Genomic DNA, 11,255 nt, shown 5'->3' on the forward strand with positions numbered 1-11,255 from the left:
TAAATGCTGCTTGAAAGCTTGTGATTAAAAATGGATCCATTACAATAACCCGTAGTGTAAGATATCGTATGTGAAGCCCGGCCAACCAGCCGAATCGACACCAAAGCCAAATATTCATGGCGCTAAGGTAAAGCTCTGTATTTGGTGGGACCAAAAGGGTCCTATCTACTATGAGCTGCTGAAATCTGGGAACCTGTACCGAACAAAACTGATTCGTTTGGCTTGTCCTCAAAAGATGAGCAGTTCTTTTGGCGCGCAATCAATATGTTGCCATAAATATGGGAAAAGTTCATAGCTAACAATGGCCAATACTTTGAATTAAAGCTAAAAGTTGTACCCCAATAAATTGAAAATTTTAAATTTTTTTTGTACTTCAACATTTAACCACCACTGTACCTCTACATATATAATCATCACGTGTTTGGCAGGGGCCAAAATAAAGTGGATAATGATTTTTTAAATAGCATTTGTGCATTTGTTTTATTTTTAAGCTAATATTTAGCACATCTATACGTTAGCAACAGAAAAAAAGCAGTTACATTTGTAAGCCACTACTACGCGAGCCATATTACAAATATTATTATTGTCAAATGTTAATGTCAAAGTCAAATCCAATTAACAACATGCAAATTTATGCACATGGAAACAAGACATACGAGCTTAAACATTTGGATATTAAAACTCATGGACGTACACATACATATCTAAATATGTTTTTGGTATGAGTAATATTGGTGGCACAGGTAAAAGGACGAAATATGAATGAATACCTGGGAAACATGTGGATGTGAATTGTAAATCTTAGTCATTTCAAAATTGACTAATAAATTCAATGCTGAGCGTGAGCTCATAAAGTAGTAAATTTCCTACTACTTTTTAACAAAACGTACTAATTATGTTAAATTTTTGTATGATTATATAGAAAATTATAACTATTTTTGATTTTTTAATACTACTTTCTGAAAAAAAAATGATAAAATTTGTAAGTTTCTCTTTAGAATATAAATATTTATAAAATACACTTTAAAAGCGAATAATTTTTTTGTGAAAATTTTGCAAAAAGTATTAAATTTTCTACTACTTTTTTATAATAAGTAGTAAATTGTGTAAAAAATTTTGACAAAACATTGAGCAAAATAGGAGATTTTGAAAATATTAATATAAATTTAAAAAATAGTAGTAGATAAACTGAAAAATTTGCAAAAAGTATTAAATTTTCTACTACTTTTTTTATAATAAGTAGTAAATTAGTAAACATTTTTTTGACAGAACATTAAGCAAAATAGAAGATTTTAAAAATATTAATATTTTAAAATTTTTAAAAATAGTAGTAGAAAAACTACTTTTTTAAAAAGTACGAAATTTTTTAGTTGCTCTTTAGAATATATTTATTTATAAAATAAACTATAAGAGAAAATAAATTTTTATGAAAATTTTGCAAAAAGTAGTGAGTAGTGAGTAGTGAGAGTAGTGAGTTCAATAAAATTAGAAGTTGAAATTTTGCAATTTGAAACAAATATTAAACGAGTGATTAAATGCGTTGTAAGACATAACATTTATTGAGTTGTAGATTTTAATTACAGTTTAGGTATTTAAAAAAATTTGAGACAAATTTTTTTTTTATTTATAAGTGAAAAATTTGTTTTTGGTTGGAAATAAAATTTGGGATAAAAAATATTTTTCCCGATTTTGACCCATTGTAGGTCCGACTTATTATTGCGTTATAATAGTATAAATCATGTATGTTATTTGGTGGCTACGGACGGACAGACATGGCTATATCGACTCCACTATCTATAACGATCGAGGATATATGCTTTGTAGGGTCGCAATGAAAAATGTAGAAATTACAAACGGAATGTCAAACTTATATATGAGGATCCGCAGCTACTTTATTGAAAATTTAAAAATTTTGGCAAAATGATTTTTTCTAGAACATTTCAACCCAAATATTATAAAAATACCAAAATATCGATTTGTAAAAAAAATTCGAAAAAGTACCTTTTGTTCTGCGGCTCCTTATATGATGAAGGTTATAATAAAAGTAGGCTTGCTCAGTTAATCCTTAATCGGAACACTTCCCAAGTCAATCCGTTATGTTTGCTGGGCATATTTTATTCTATGCATGTGAGACTTTTCATAATTGTTGTCGCTTTAATGGACAAATATGGTTTTTATGCAAATTGACCAAAAGGTAAAAGGCTTTTGTTTAGATTCTATTTATGTATTGTAATAAATATAGATATACAAGTAAGGAATAAAATACTGCTAGGTAACTACATTTATCGATCTGAATTTAACGAAGTTTAACGACTTCAGTTTAAATTTAAGTGTAGACAAAGAGGGGAATTTTCCAAAAAAGTGGAAATAAATATGTAATTTCTAAAAGGATAGTCCAATTAGAATAAATCTTTGCGTGACTATAGAAGATATTTGGTTAAGTACAAGTTCTTTAGAGGACAACGGCGGACGGGCCTAAAAAGGGGATACCTTGGGAAATATGACAATTTAAAAACAAACTATTTTAAATATGTTTTGAAATATTGTGCTATATGTATATGAAATCTAATAAATTAGATCCACCAAAAACAATTTTAAGGTGAAATTAAAAAATATATACATTTCTCTGAAAGTTAACTGTGTAGATAATAATAAAAATTAAAAATAATTTTAAAATTGTTGGTACTGCGTGGACCAGAGCCCTCCAAATTAGACCTATTATACCATGAGTGGCAAGGGTATATATAAGTTTATCATTTATCAAATCAACAAATAACTTACTTACAGCAATATATCCCCAACTTAGTCCAACTTAGATTGCTATTTATAATCGAGAAAATTTACCTAGAAAATATTTTTTAAATATTTTTAGGTTAACAAAATTTTTTTTTTCGAAATTATTTTTTCATTTTTTTAAAAAATTTTTTTTTTAATTTAAATTTTTTTTAATTTAAAAAAAAAAATTATTTAGAAAAATAATTTATGACCAAAAAATTTTTTTGATGAAAAAATATTCGGGTCAATAAATATGTTTACCATTTTGAGCAACCGAGCCGGAAGAATTCCCGATGTAAATTATTTGGGAGCTACGGAAAGTTGATTTCAACATACAGACCGACAGACGGACTTGGCTATATCGACTTTTTCAAAATTCAAACCTTATAAAAAATAACGAATATGAATTTGGTGCTTTTTGGAAATTCAAACCCATAAGGGATAAAAATTGTGTTTATTTTTAGTACTTTTTCATAAAATATGTTTTTCTATAAATTTGCATAGAAATATGAATATTTTATTATCAGATCCCACCTTTCAATAGAAATTTATTAGAATAAAGTTTTACCACCGAAATTGGGACAAAAAAAAGTACCAAACAGGGAGTAAAAGCGGGAAATACATTTTATTTGAAAAAATGTTTCCTGGATTCATACTAAGTTAAATAACTTAAGGAAAAGAGAAATTGGTACTTTTCTCCTAATGGTACGTTTTTTTAAAAATTTTAAATTAGTTAGCTGATATGTATCTGAGTGAAGTTAAAGTTAGGAGTAGGGAATAATATATAGGTACCGACATGTGTGAACTGAACTATTGGTACTTTTTCGTTCGTATAATGGTACATTTTGGATTTTCTTTAATAATGGATCTAGAAATATTAAATTAAGAAGGGGTAGACTTTATGGTACTTTTTTATACCCTTCATCTTCATGAGAATCCTATATAGCCTTCACCAAATTATACTTTAAAATTGATTTTTTTTAGATTTTTTTAATATTTTTTTTTTTAATTTAAAAAAAAAAATTTTTTAGAAAACTATTTTATGACCAAAAATTACTAAGTCGTTAATATATGGACATCTAATGATAGATATTTCAAAGACCTTTGCAACGACGCACAGTGGTATGAGAAAACAAAAGAGGGAAATAAATCTGTAACTTCTAAACCCTTAGTCCCACCAGGGCTGCGGCCATTGTTCCCCAAAGTAGGACACCTCGGGTATGTTCAATTTTTAAAACGATCCCATTTCTTCGTCTGATTTCTTATTTCAAAAAACTTACACATATAGAATCTTCTCATCGAGCACTACAAAAAACCTATCAAACTATCAATTATCTCTTATAACTTAGGAGATATACGCATTTGAAAATAAAATTTTCAACATTTTTACCCACCCTACTCCAGTTATTTGATAACAGCAGTTCCAAATATTCCCCAATTTTTTTTTCTTTTATTAGACTAACAACAAATGTATATGTCAAACAAAAAAAGAATTGTTTAAAACTCGTGACTGACTCAAAAGTTATATACATTTCAATTTAAAAATTTAAAAAAGGCTTTTTAAGTTATCTAAAAAATTTTTAAAAAGATGTATTAGGAAGTTTTTTGAAATCATTTTAAAACTTGAACATACCCGAGGTGTCCTACTTTGGGGAACAATGGCCGCACCAAACTTTACTATACTTCTTCCTTGCGCATGTCAAATTTCATTCAAATCGGACTAAGGGTTTAAAAGTTACAGATTTATTTCCCTCTTTTTTTTCTCATACCACTGTGCGACGTATGTATATAAGACCATAGTAAGATGGACCTACAATGGGTCATAATCGGAAAAAAAAATTTAAATCGAATTTTTTTTTTACCAAAAGATTTTTTTTGCTAAATATTAAAAAAAAAATTCAAAAAACAAAAAAAAAATTTTTAAAAAACAATTCGAAATTTTTTTTTTCCAAAATATTAAAAACAAAACATTGGAAAAAAAAATATTGTTTACCTAAAAATATTTAAAATTTTTATTTTGAAGTAATAATGGTACTTTTTAAATTCTATTTTAAAATCTATAATAATGGACCCAGAAACATGGTCCTTTATGGTACTTTTTTCTTAATTCGAATGGTACTTTTTGTAATTTCTTCAGCAATTAACCTAGAAACATGAAATAAAGTTTATATGGACCCGAGTGAATGGGAATCCACAAGTGACTGCTTTTTGGTACTTTTTTTCTATATTGTAATAATACTTTTTGAATTTTATATAATAATGGACCTAGAAAAAGGAAATTAAATATGAATCAATTAGTGGGGACTTTATGCCACGCCCACTAATACAATTCCGACCATGTAAATTGATGAGAGAGCTATTCGGCCAAAGTTTGGTTAATCTTGCAATTATAGTTCCCAAGATATTTAGAAATAACTACTTTTCACTTATTTATTAACCCTCGTACATTTACATATAAATTTCATTTACTTTTATGTAGGTATTCTCTATTATCTGGCATTTGTGTCAGTCAGTTACATTTCACTCCCCCTTTTGACTTTTATTTTGACTTACAAAAAAAACTACATAAAAACTGTGGAATTATATTTTTTGGCAGTAAATGTTTTTTTTTCAACTTGCCCATGACATGCCTGAGAGCAGGAGCAAAAAAAATAATTCCTTTTCACCAACATTACTCACAAACAAAAGCTTGTAGAAAAACACTAAAAACACAAACTTAAAAACTGGCTTAATGTCCTCTATTTTTTTAGCCGGGTTTCTAGGCAAAACTATAAAACTTTAAAATATGAACATAGAAATTGTGCCATGCTAACACACAATTTTATGTTTATGCAGCTTAACTTAGGACTAGGAACAACAACAAAAGCAACAACATCAAGGCAACAACCACACAAGGTTGGCTTGACCATCCAAATGCTTTCATGCAGGTTTGCTAGCATGTATGAAGTATGCAAGTGCTAGTGATATTTTGGCATGGTTTTTTTTTAACTTCGTCCTTTATTTTAATGAAATGTTCCCAATTTCATTTGAAGCTTATATGTCTGTTTCTGTTTTTTTAACTTTCTTTAAAAAAAATGTTGACCTGATTTTTTATGCTCATTAAGTAACTTGCAGCCAACAAAATAGTAAAAGCGAAAAAATTGTTTGGGATAAAAAAAATTTAGAATTTTTGTATAGAATAGAAAGCATGTTAAAATGGAAAAAGATAAATGACTTTCGTACCCTTCAATTTTAAATGGGGGCTTTTTTTAATCATTTGCAGCAGTATAGTTTGCTTAAATAGAGTGCATTGACAGAGTAATGTGGTATTCACAGAATTTTTTTTAATAAAAAAACGTTAGATTTTTTAACAACTGATAAGTTTGCTTTCAACATAAACTAAATTCAAATTTAGTTTGATAAGGTTGTTCCATGAATATTACCACAGTTAATGTTTGATGTGGTTAATGAACTAGTTTTTCCAGATATTCAAGGTCTGATATCTCATATTTCAAATTTAAATAAAATTTACCAATTACTGCTTAAATTTATCTGAATGAAATAAAAAAATATTTATAGTATTTATAACCAAAAATATGTGAAATCCTTAATATTACATTAAATTGTCAACCTAAAATTAATATCAATTTAACAAAAATTCCATCTATTTTTTTTTTGCACAAATATTCCCTTAATTACTAAAACATTTTATCTAAATCTCTGCAATTTTCAACTGTTTTTCTATGTCAATCATTGTTCACATGTTTTATTGTAAAAAAAATAAATTCTTCCAACATAAAAACTTTTTCTATTATCCTATGAAAATGTCATTTGTATGTCCATTTTTCAATACATTTCCTTAACAAAATTTCTCTTTTTTTATTCCCTGTATTTCATCGATACAATACATATAAATACAACAATATGAGATTGTAATTGTAGATGTGGTAGTCGTTACAAATATGAGTTTTTGTAAAATGTAGATATTTTGGAAACTCTTTTACATTCGTAAAAAATACATAACATTCATGCAATTGTTTTCATTCAAATTTATACAAATTGTGTTTTAGTAGTGGATAGTTTTTATTTTATCTTAGTTTTTGGCATTTTTGCCTTGAAATCAACTCTTACAAAAATAGAAAATTAAAATAAAAATGTTGTTTGTGAAAGAATAAATGTAAAATCAATGTAATTGGATTTTTTGGTAGTCATTGAATACAAATTTAAAAATAATACATAGTTGTTTTTGTTTTATATTTTTGGAAAATTGTAATTTAATTACAGTTGCATATAATAGAAAGTTATTAAAAAAAAGCATAATTTACAATAAATAGCAAATAGCTATTAGTAAGTTATTGAAAATTTACTAAAAAATAGTGAATATTTGGAAAATATATTGTTACGAAATTGTACTTGAATTCAAATATAACGATTTTAACGGCTGATTTAAAAGTAGCAGAATGCTTTCAAATAGCAGTGCTGTAATAGCAAACTGTAACATATCTGTGGGCATTATTAACATTTAATAAAATCTTTCAGTTGACCATTAATTGTAAGTATGGCAACGCTGTTTGCTGCGACCGTATATTCGAATTCGAATATTCAGTTAAAGAACATTGTAGAAAGTACACCACAGGTGGCGTATGTATTAGAAAGCTCTAGACAGTTAAAGAGCAATCTAGAGTGCAGATGGCAGTGTTATAAATAGTGGCAGAGGTTGCAGTCGTTAGTGAGTTTATCAGAGACGCTTTTCGAATAAACATCAACTGAGTGCTGTATTTTTCAAGTGAATTCCTGTACATTATAAAGTGTGTCTGTATTTCTGCGAATTCATAAACGTGTATAAAAAACATTGAGTGACTATTTAAATCTGTTGTTGTACATTTTATATAAATAAAGAATAGTTACAATTTTCAAACTACTAAACGGCTTTTATTTGATATCAAAAGTATACGGTTTATTTAAAGGAAATAAACCAACGTTTTGAAAAGGTTAAAACGTAAAAATATTGAGTGTAAATAATAAATGCGTTATTTCAGATGACGTATCTTTTGAACGCGGTTTTTGTTTAAAATAACTTACAAGTCAGATCCGATTGGAAGAATAAAGTGAACGAGGTTAACCCCATACCGTGCTGTAGCACCAAAAGATGATGAAGTAATTTTAAAGGGTACATATCTGTCATTTATTCCCTCTTAGTTTTTGGACATTCTAGTGTAGAGAACAAAGTATTTTTTTGCTTCGAAAATGTCGAATTTTGTGCCAACAAAGCGTCATGTTCGGAAAGTTTTGCATCACATCTTTAATTTGAAAAAAAAAACGCTAAAACACACCGATTGCTCATCAAAGCTTATGGTAAATATGTTTCATCGGTTTCTACGTGAGAGAGATGATTTGTGTGGTTCAGAAGTGGTGACAAAGTTTGAACATACCAGCCAAACCAGTTTGAAAACCGAGTATTGGTTACATGCAAAATCATTGGAAGCTATTCAAGCTGCAATTTTAAAAACATTTTCAAGCAGTAGGATTCATCCAAAGCCAGGGAAATTGAGTACCATTACGAATTGAAGCCGAGAGAACTTGAAAGACTATTTTGCATATCCGAAATGATGCATGAAAGCTATTTTGGCACCGAATAATTACTAGCACTGAAACCAGCCGAATCGACACCAAAGCTAAATATCCATGGCGCTAAGGAAATGCTTTGTATTTGGTGGGACCAAAAGGGTCCCATCTGCTGAAATTTGGCCAGACCATCACAGAGAACCTGCACCGAACGCAAATGATTCGTTTGAAGTGAGCATTGGCCGAAAAACGCCCAGAATATGCGGTCTTACATGAAACCGTAGTATTCCATCATAAGAACGCTCGGCCACATGTTGAAACGTTTGGTCTGTGGGCAGAGGGGCGTGGCAAAATCAAATATTTACACTATACCGTTAATGACATCTAAAAGAATTTGGAATTTGGATTTTTTTTTCATTCGAGAAATAAATCCTGTTTTTCATTCCCAACATTCAAACAATGACAATTTTCATTTCGTAGCTTAAAAATTCATCAGATCAGCTGAAACAGCTTCGGAACGTGTATCACGAAAATCGGGAAAGGGCAAAAGTATATCTACGTCTAGAGCCGCAGAAACGAAAAGAGAACTCGAATTACGACTTCAGCAAATGCGTCGCAGTGCATCTTTATCGTGAGCTGCAGAGACACCCCAACAGCATATCGACTATAAATCAATCGCTATCAAATAGGTCGATCAAGAGAAAGAATCGATTTAAAGTTGGCAGCATTTCATTACAATGGTCACAGGAATCACAAGGACGTACTGATTGCAGAGTTGTGTAGTTTCCTAATTAATCCCCAAGAATGTGCTTTTTGAACGGTAAAGTTGTTTTGCCACAATTTATAGAGCCATCTGAGCCGCTTCTCCGATTTTCAAGCACTTGCTTCAAAATAATCGAAAGTGCAACTCATGCTTTCAAATGACGTCCTTCAGGACAACTAATATCGTAAACAACATCGGCTTCGTGCCCACTTTTAAAGTTCAAAGCCAAATTAACCACAGATCGTTGGATCGTTGCTTAGAAGCCGTAGAATCAGTACTGAAGTCAGACGGGAAATTATTTCGAATCTTCGCCTTTGAATCAGCCAGCAACGCGGACCCGGTTCAGCCAAAACTATGCAACGGAACAAAATGTTCACCAAATTTATTTTATTTTTGCTTGAAAGGCTATAACATCTTTTTCAAACCACTTGTGAAATATTAGGACATTATGACAATATGACATGATAGGAGGGAGACCTTGTGAATTGACCAAATAAGTGTTTCGGGTGCGAAGTCAGGTCGGGGGAGTCCGTGCTTTAGTTTTGTCCGACACTGTATATTAAAATCGAGATGCAGCACAGTGGTATGAGAATAAAAAAAGAGGGAAATAAATCTGTAACTTCTAAACCCTTACGCCGATTTGAATGAAATTTCACATGCGCAAAGAGGAAGTGTAGTCGAGTTTAAGTAAATTATATGCGAGTTGTTAAGTTTTCCCTAATTTATTTGACACGTAAAAAACACAAGGTAGACATGTTATATATCAATGGTTAGAGGATTTTGTCTACTTTTCAAAAATGTATATAACTTTTGACAATTAAAAAATTCATGGAATACTTTTTTGAAAAATATGACAAAAAATGCTTTTTATTGAATTTTGCATAGATACAAATTTTTCAAATTGAAATTAAATTTTTATTTATGAATATTTTTTTATTAAATTTCACAGTTATGTAAATTTTTCTATTTAAAATGGAAAAATAAAAACAAATTTTGAAACGTGTTATCACGTATCCCGCAATTCCCAAAAAAATCTTGAAAAATCCCAAAAATGGGAGTTTTTCGTTTTTTGGCTATAATATCCATACCAGGGGCGGGGTTATCGGAACCCTTTACAAAATAATTAAGAACTTATTGGGCCATCTAAAGTAGGTTACTTTATTTTGATATCGAGTATGCGATTTGAGAATTTATGCCCTAAATTTGAATTTTACATAAAAAATAGGCATTTTTGGAATGGACCTGATCCCGTCGGTATCAAAAATTATAAATGTTATTTTCATTTAAAATATTTGGCGTAATGTTAGCTTTTCAAAAAGTACAAATTCATTATACATCCTCTTAGAAATTTTTTAGATAACTTAAAAAGAATAAAAGTACTTTTTTCCCAAAAAAAATTGCGAAAAATCGCCTTTTTTTAATTTTTTTATATTCAAATGCATGTAACTTGATTTTTAAATTTTTATTTGATATATAGATCTATTGTTAATCCTATAAAAGAAAAATGTATAAAATCGGAGAATATTTGGAACCGCGGTCACCAAAAAACTGGTGTAGGGTGGGTAAAAATGTTGAAAATTAAATTTTCAAATGCAAATATCTCCTAAGCTGTACGAGATAATTGATAGCTACGACGAGGTTTTTCTGTATGTGTAATTTTTTTTAAATCGGAACACAAACGAAGAATTAGGATCATTTTAAAAATTTAACATACCCGAGGTGTCCTACTTTGGGAACCCCTGGTCCTGCTCCTGGTGCGGTCATGAGGTCCAAAACTTAAACTCGACTACACTTAGTCTTTGCGTATGTGAAATTTCATTCAAATTGGCGTAAGGGTTTAGAAGTTACAGATTTATTTCCCTCATTTTTTATTCTCAGACCACTGTGCGCAGTATAAAATACTTAGCCTTATTTTAAAATTGCCATAAAAACAGGTTAATTTCGTAAGGGTAACACCTATTAGCATATTTTAGGCGTTTTCTAGATACCTTTTAAACAATTCCAGAAATTTCATAACAAACTTTTTCTAGAAAGAAGAAGTAATATATTTTATGCTGTTTTTAATATATTTTTGTGATAATCGTGAGATTTAAATATTTATTAAAATCCGTGCTTTTTAGACTAACTTCCAAAAAATTTCATTTAATAATTCCGCGTAGCTTCTGGTCCGCGA

This window comes from Calliphora vicina, chromosome 2 (assembly GCF_958450345.1).
Source record: "Calliphora vicina chromosome 2, idCalVici1.1, whole genome shotgun sequence".
Lineage (NCBI taxonomy): Eukaryota > Metazoa > Arthropoda > Insecta > Diptera > Calliphoridae > Calliphora > Calliphora vicina.